This window comes from Arachis stenosperma, chromosome 6 (genome assembly GCF_014773155.1).
Source record: "Arachis stenosperma cultivar V10309 chromosome 6, arast.V10309.gnm1.PFL2, whole genome shotgun sequence".
Taxonomy (NCBI): Eukaryota; Viridiplantae; Streptophyta; class Magnoliopsida; order Fabales; family Fabaceae; genus Arachis; species Arachis stenosperma.
Window position 1 is genome coordinate 99162477 of NC_080382.1, and position 8675 is coordinate 99171151.

Here is an 8675-nt window from a genome sequence, read left to right on the forward strand (position 1 = left end):
AATTTCTTCATGTAATCCATGAACACAACAAGTGCATTCATCAACCCAAAGGACATCACTGCAAACTCGTAGTGTCCATAGCGCGTCCTAAACGCAGTTTTCGAAATGTCATCCTCCTTTACCCTTATATGATGGTAACCGGATCTTAAATCAATCTTTGAAAACACCCCAGCTCCTTGCAACTAATCTATTAAGTCATCTATCCTCGGTAACGGATACTTGTTCTTCATAGTCACTTTGTTCAATTACCGGTAATTTACGTAGAGTTGCATTTCTCCATCTTTCTTCTTTACCAATAAAACTAGCGCTCCCTACGGAGATACACCCGGTCAAATGAACCTCTTGTTCAGAAGCTCTTCTAACTGAGTCTTATGTTCTGCCAACTCTGTCAGAGCCATTCAGTACGACGCAATCGACACTGGTCCAGCCCCCGGTACCAAGTCAATAGCAAATTCAATCTCTCTTTGAAGAGGGAAATCGGGAATATCTTCTGGGAATACTTTTGGAAATTCCCTAACTACAGAAATTTGATCTAACCTCTGTTCATCACCTAACGCATTTGCAGCCAATAATACATAACCCTGATGCTCTTTCCCACTACAATTCACCAAAACAGAGTTCAAGTAATAACCCTCGGCTATCACTGCTCCTCCTTCTCCTTCCGACATAAACCAAATCGATCGCTCAAAGCAATCCAACAAAACCCGATTCTTTGACAACCAATCAAAGTCCAAAATCATCTCCAACTAAAACATTGGCAAACAATCAAATCATGAACAAAGTCTCTATCCTCAATTTTGATAGATACTTCCCTACAACCTGACCTAGTCACAACCGTTTGATACGGGGTATGCACATGTAAATCAAAAGCTAATTCGGACACTTTCAATCCTAGTTCCTCAACTTTATCAAAGGCAATAAATGAATACGAAACTCCAGTATCATACAATGAAACCAATGTTTTATCACCAATTAAACATATACCTCTTATCAACGGATCCGACCTTGTAGCATCCTGGGAGTTCACAGCAAACACTCAACCTTGCTGGTTCAGGCCCATATTCGGAGTCCTCCTACGAGGGTAGTCCTTCACCATGTGTCAAGGCAATCCACATGTAAAGCATTGACCTATACCCAGATTGCACGAATCATAAGGATGAAAAGGCTCGCAACAGTTACAAATTGAATATGGAGAAGCCTTACTTTGATTACCTCTCCCTCTCGCCGGGTGTTACTGATCATAGTTGTTCCTCCTAAAGGCCCCTTGACGTTGATGTACATGTCCTCCCCTCTTGAAGTTCTGAGCTCTTGGATGGAAGTACTTTCCACGCCCAGGGTTCTTATTTCCCCCATGAGTATCTCTTGATGATGCCACTTTCTTCGCACACTCCTCAATAACCCTTGCCTTGTTCACAAACTCAGAAAAGATTCGAATCTCCAAAGAAGTCACAGCCATCATAATGGTATCCCTTAAGCCTCCTTGGTACTTAATGCACTTCCAGCTCTCATAGGACTCGGGGGCACCCTGACATACCCTAGAGAACCTACAAGGCTCCTCAAACCGAATAGTGTAATCGGTGATGTGCGGAAAACGATCTGACACAAAACTCACCGGCAAGTGCACCGGGTCGCATCAAGTAGTAATAACTCACGGGAGTGAGGTCGATCCCACAGGGATTGAAGGATTGAGCAATTTTAGTTTAGTGGTTGATTTAGTCAAGCGAATCAAGATTTTGTTGAGTGGTTTGTGATTTGCAGAATTTAAATTGCATGGAAAATAAAGGGAATGGGTAAATTGCATGAAATTAAAAAGAACAGAAATTTAAAGTGCTGAATCTTAAAGAGCAAGAAATTAAATGGCAAAAACTTAGAATGCAAGAAATGTAAATTGCAGAATCTTAAAGTGCAAGAAATGTAAATGGCTTGAATTGTAAAGGGAATTGGGAATTGGATTTGCAGAAATTAACATAGAAAAGTAAAATTCAACAAACAGAGGAGTAGAAAATGACTTAGATTGAATCGGATCTAAAACAGAAATGTAAATGAGCTTGAAAAGCAGTAAACAGAGAATTGAAAATGGGAAATCCAGATCTCAGGACTCAAGAGACTAGATAACCAACTCTAGATCTCAATGCCTTCCTAGATCTAACAAGAGCAGTTGCAAAGGAAATGTAAATTGCAGAGAAAATAGATGACGAAGCAATTAGCCGAAACTGAAATTCAATTAAGCAGTAAATAAACAGAGAGATCTCAGGATGAGATTGAAACAGAATTCCTTCAATTCTCCAACCCAAGATCCAAGCAAATGTAATTGAAATTGAAAGCAAGAAAACTAAGAGGAAGGGAATTCAATTCTCCTTCCCCGAGACTTAGAAACTCAAAATCACTCAACACCAAAAGCTCTCCGAAAACTCTCTATGAAAACTAAAAGGAAAAGCTCTCTGAAAACTTAAATCCTATGCTATTTATACACTTTCTTCAAATGGTCTTCAAGCCTTCAATTGGGCCTTTGCTCTTGATGGAATTGGGTTGATAGAGGCCTTGGTTGATTGCTCTTGGAGTTTGGAGAAGAACCGAAGTGAACCGAGTTTGGAATCATGAAAGCTTGAGTAAAAGTTTGAGTAAAAGTTTGAGGCAAACTTTTACTCAAACTTTTCACATCAGCCACCCCATCTTTGCTGCTACCAACGTTTGAGCCAAAGTTTGGGGTCAAACTTTTGCTCAAACGTTGGCCCCCTCATGTACACTCATGGCGCCAACGTTTGCCAAAAAGTTTGAGGCAAACGTTGGCGCAAACTTTTGCTCTCCAGGGTATGTTGTTCATGGCGCCAACGTTTGCCAAAAAGTTTGAGGCAAACGTTGGCGCAAACTTTTCTCCCAAAAGTTTGCGCAAAAGTTTGAGGCAAACTTTTGGTCAAGCTTTTTGCTCCCTGGTTCGTTTTCACTTATTCCAAAAGTTTGAGCTAAAGTTTGAGGCAAACTTTTGCTCAAACTTTTTGTTCTCTCTTCCTCCTAGCCATTCCTTCTTGCTTCAACCTTTCTCCAAGCTTTCTTCAGCTATCATTAATCAACCAAACACATCAAAGCTATGCTCAAAATCATGAGATATTCATTCTTTCATAATATGTGACAATTATAGCATAAATTCTCATGAAATTGCATTAATTCATCTATGGTTGATTAAATCAAAGGAAGCATGAAAATCTACCCAATTGGCTTGCTTATGGCTCAAGAAAGTGCATAATTCAATTGAAAACAAAAGAAAAAGGCTAGTGAAACTAGGCTAAGATGACTTGTCATCAATCGGCCATAGACAATGAGCCCTGCTTCAACTGTATAAGCTCCAACTCCCTTGCTTCCCTTACAAATTCAGAAAAGTATTTCTTGTAGAAAGTCATCTGGAACACATCCCAAGGAATGTCGGTATTATGAAGCTGTAGTAATTGGCATTCTCCTTGCCACCAGTGCTGAGCCTCTCCTAAAAGTTGGTATGCCGCAAACTCCACAAATTGGTTGTTCGAAACATGCTGGGCTTGTAACGCACGCTCCATGGCTTGGAACCAATTGTCTTCTTCAGTAGGGTTGGTCGAACCTCTAAAAGTTGGTGGATGAAACTTGAGAAATGAAGCCAAGGTCATTAGAGCACCTCCCAAGTCATTATCGTCTCCTTCTCCATTTTCGTTCTCGTTTCCATTACCGTTCCCAGCCAGTTGACCCAACTTTTCCATGGATTGCATAGTCGCAGTAGCGTTAGCTTGCATAGTATTTGCCAAATTTGTCATAGCCGCCAAGAACTCGGCATGGTTGTCAGCCGTTTGGTCATTCTCAGTTCCTCCTCGTGTACGAGTACGACCTCGTCTGTGAGTAGCCATTAGGGTTTCTGTCTATACCAAACAGTCGATATCAAAGTGATCAGTCTCAATATCAAAAGCCTAGTGCTTCATTTATCCCAAAAAGGCACACACAAAGAAGCATGATATGCAATATCAAGCAGATAACCTAAATAGCATTAAAAAAAAGACACAGAGTATGCAATGAAGCATAATCGGTCTATCTCTCAGGCTCACGAGGATGAACGGATCTGATACCAATAAATGTAACACCCTAATTACCCTAAAACTTACCTCATGCCGTAAAGCAAATGATAACTAAAGGTCACTGATGAGCGGATAATTTATACGCTTTTTGGCATTGTTTTTAGTATGTTTTTAGTATCTTTTAGTTAGTTTTTATTATATTTTTATTAGTTTTTAGTTAAAATTCACTTTTCTGGACTTTACTATGAGTTTGTGTGTTTTTCTGTGATTTCAGGTATTTTCTGGCTGAAATTGAGGGACCTGAGCAAAAATCTGATTCAGAGACTGAAAAGGACTGCAGATGCTGTTGGATTCTGACCTCCCTGCACTCGAAGTGGATTTTCTGGAGCTACAGAAGCCCAATTGGCGCGTTCTCAACGGCGTTGGAAAGTAGACATCCTGGGCTTTCCAGCAATATATGATAGTCCATACTTTGCCCAAGATTTGATGGCCCAAACCGGCGTTCAAAGTCACCTACAGAAATTCCAGCGTTAAACGCCGGAACTGGCACCTAAATGGGAGTTAAACGCCCAAACTGGCATAAAAGCTGGCGTTTAACTCCAAGGAGAGTCTCTACACAAAAATGCTTCATTGCTCAGCCCAAGCACACACCAAGTGGGCCCGGAAGTGGATTTTTATGTCATTTACTCATCTTTGTACACCTTAGGCTACTAGTTTTCTATAAGTAGGACCTTGTACTATTGTATTTGACATCGGGGGTAGCTATCTTTGAGTTTTATGCTATCTTAGATCGTTTGGGAGGCTGGCCATTCGGCCATGCCTAGACCTTGTTCTTATGTATTTTCAACGGTGGAGTTTCTACACACCATAGATCAAGGTGTGGAGCTCTGCTGTACCTCGAGTATTAATGCAATTACTATTGTTCTTCTATTCAATTCCGCTTGTTCTTTGTCCAAGATATCACTTGTTCTTCAACTTGATGAAGGTGATGATTGACACTCATCATCATTCTCACTCATGAACAAGGTGACTGACAACCACTCTTATTCTACAAGCATACGAGGCTTAGTGAATATCTCTTGGATTTCTGATTGCATGATGCATGGTTGATCGCCTGACAACCGAGTGCTCGCCTGACAAACGAGCCAGCCATTCCGTGAGATCAGAGTCTTCGTGGTATAGGCAAGAACTGATGGCGGCATTCAAGAGAATCCGGAAGGTCTAACCTTGTTTGTGGTATTCTGAGTAGGATTCAATGATTGAATGACTGTGACGTGCTTCAAACTCCGAAAGGCGGGGCGTTAGTGACAGACGCAAAAGAATCACTGGATTCTATTCCGGCCGGACCGAGAACCGACAGATGATTAGCCTATGCTGTGACAGAGCATCAGGGACGTATTTTCACTGAGAGGATGGGAGGTAGCCACTGACAACGGTGAAACCCTACACAAGCTTGCCATGGAAAGGAGTAAGAAGGATTGGATGAAGACAGTAGGAAAGCAGAGAGACGGAAGAGAAGGCATCTTCATACGCTTGTCTGAAGCTCTTACACCAATGATATACATAAGTATCTCTATCTTTATCTTTATGCTTTATTCGTTTATCACCATACCCATTTGAGTCTGCCTGACTGAGATTTACAAGGTGACCATAGCTTGCTTCATAGCAACAATCTCCGTGGGATCGACCCTTACTCACGTAAGGTTTATTACTTGGACGACCCAGTGCACTTGCTGGTTAGTTGTGCGGAGTTGTGTTTATGCCATGGTATTGAGCACCAAGTCTTTGGAGCCATTACTAGGGATTGTTTATGTTTTGAAAAGTATTGATCACAATTTCGTGCACCAAGTTTTTGGCGCCGTTGCCAGGGATTGTTCGTGTATGGACAACTGACGGTTCATCCTGTTGCTTAGATTAGGCATTTATTTTTTTTCGAAATTCTTGAAGATGAATTCTAGAGTTTCATAATGATTTGTTGAAATCTGGCTGGCTGAGAAGCCATGTCTAATCTCATTGGACCGAGGTTTCAACTTATCATCACAGAAGCTTGTTGATTTTTTATCAATCTTGCTTTTGGAGCAGTGATCTGCTAAGGCTTGGCTGGCCTTTGGCCATGTCTAGTGTTTTGGACCGAAGCTTTCTTTGAAAGCTTGGCTGGCTGTGAAGCCATGTCTAATTCCTGGACCGGAGTCTTAGACTAGCGTTGCACTGATTCCTGGAATTCTCATTAAGAATTTTGATATCTTTTTCCACTTAATTTTCGAAAATCACAAAAAAAAAATTCACAAAATAAAAAAAAAACCAAAAATATTTGATGTTTCTTGCTTGAGTCTAGTGTCTCATCTTAAGTTTGGTGTCAATTGCATACATTCATTCATGTGTCTTAAGGATCTTCAAGTAATTCTTGATGATTTCTTACTCTGATCTTTGAATTCTTTTGACTTGAGTGTTTATGTGTCTTATATAGTGTCAGTAGTATACAAACTGCTAAGTTTGGTGTCTTGCATGCATTGTTATTTGATTCTTGTTGCATTTTGATTATTAAAAATCTAAAAATATTTTTAATTTGTGTCCTTTCAAGTCAATAATACAAAGAATTGAAGATTCAGGACATACTGCAGAGGAATTACACAGAAAAAGCTGAGCATTCGAAAATGCCCAGTGAAGAAGACAGACTGGCGTTTAAACGCCAGCCAGGGTACCTGGTTGGGCGTTTAACGCCCAAAAAGGGTGCATTTTGGGCGTTAAACGCCAGAATGGATACCATTCTGGGCGTTTAACGCCAGGATGGTGCTAGGGGGAAGATTTTGTTTTCAAATCAATTTTTTTTCAAGTTTTCAAAGTTTTTCAAAATCAAATCTTTTTCAAATCATATCTTTTCAATCAAATGTTTTCAAAATCAATTTCTTTCCTTTTTCAAAGATACTTACTAACAATTAATGATTTGATTGGACATCTCAAATTTGTTACCTTTTCTGTTGAGAAAGGTTTAATGTTTGAATCATATCTTTTTCTTGTTAGGCAAGTCATTAATTTTAAAATCATATCTTTTAAAATTGTTTTCAAATCATATCCTTTTAAAAAAAATTGTTTTCAAATCATATCTTTTCAATCATATCTTTTTAATCACATCTTTTTCAAAATAGTTTTCAATCAAATCTTTTTAAGTTCTAATTTCAAAATCTTTTTCAAAAATCACTTGATTCCTTTCTTACTTTTAATTTCAAAAATCAATTAGTGGTTTTCAAAAATGTTTTCAAAATATTTTAATTAATTTTCGAAAAAAATACTTCCCTCCCTCTCACATCCTTCTATTTATGGAGTACCACTCCTTCTCAATGCACAATTCGAACCTTATCTAATTAAAGTTCGAATTCTTCTTCTTCTTCTTTCTATTTCTCTTTTCCTCTGACACCTCAAGGAATCTCTATACTGTGACATAGAGGATTCCACATTTTCTTGTTCTCTTCTCTTTCATATGAGCAGAAGCAGAGACAAAGGCATTCTTGTTGAAGCTGACCCTGAACCCAAAAGGACCTTGAAGAGAAAACTAAGAGAAGCCAAAGCACAACTCTCTTTAGAGGACCTGACCGAATTCTTCAAAGAAGAAGAAGACATGGCAGCCGAAAACAACAATAATGCAAACAATGCAAGGAAGGTGCTGGGTGACTTTACTGCACCTACTCCCGACTTCTATGGGAGAAGCATCTCTATCCCTGCCATTGGAGCAAACAACTTTGAGCTTAAACCTCAATTAGTTTCTCTAATGCAACAGAATTGCAAGTTCCATGGACTTCCAATGGAAGATCCTCATCAGTTCTTAGCTGAATTCTTGCAAATCTGTGACACAGTCAAGACTAATGGGGTAGACCCTGAGGTCTATAGACTGATGATATTCCCTTTTGCTGTAAGAGACAGAGCTAGAATATGGTTGGACTCTCAACCTAAAGAAAGCCTGGACTCTTGGGAAAAGCTAGTCAATGCCTTCTTGGCAAAGTTCTTTCCACCACAAAGATGGAGTAAGTTTAGAGTGGAAGTCCAAACCTTCAGACAGAAGGATGGAGAATCCCTCTATGAAGCTTGGGAAAGATACAAACAATTGATCAGAAAGTGTCCTTCTGACATGCTTTCTGAATGGAGCATCATAGGTATTTTCTATGATGGTCTCTCTGAACTATCTAAGATGTCCTTGGATAGCTCTGCTGGAGGATCTCTTCATCTGAAGAAGACGCCTACAGAAGCTCAAGAGCTCATTGAAATGGTTGCAAATAACCAATTCATGTACACTTCTGAAAGAAATCCTGTGAACAATGGGACAAGTCAGAAGAAAGGAGTTCTTGAGATTGATACTCTGAATGCCATTTTGGCTCAAAACAAGATATTGACTCAACAAGTCAATTTGATTTCTCAAAGTCTGTCTGGAATGCAAAATGCACCAAGTAGTACTAAGGATGCTTCATCTGAGGAAGAAGCTTATGATCCTGAGAACCCTTCAATGGAAGAGGTGAATTACCTAGGAGAACCCTATGGTAACACCTATAATTCTTCATGGAGAAATCACCCAAATCTCTCATGGAAGAATCAAGAGAGACCTCAACAAGGTTTCAACAACAACAATGGTGGAAGAAACAGGTTTAG

General features: G+C 39.6%; 1 non-coding gene across 1 annotated transcript; it reads right to left on the minus strand.

Moving 5' to 3' along the window:
* Positions 1 to 8058: 8058 nt before the first annotated feature.
* LOC130937847 (small nucleolar RNA R71) lies at positions 8059 to 8162 on the minus strand. Its single transcript, XR_009069042.1, has one exon. It is a non-coding gene; the product is annotated as a small nucleolar RNA R71 (small nucleolar RNA).
* Between the last annotated feature and the right edge of the window lie 513 nt (positions 8163 to 8675).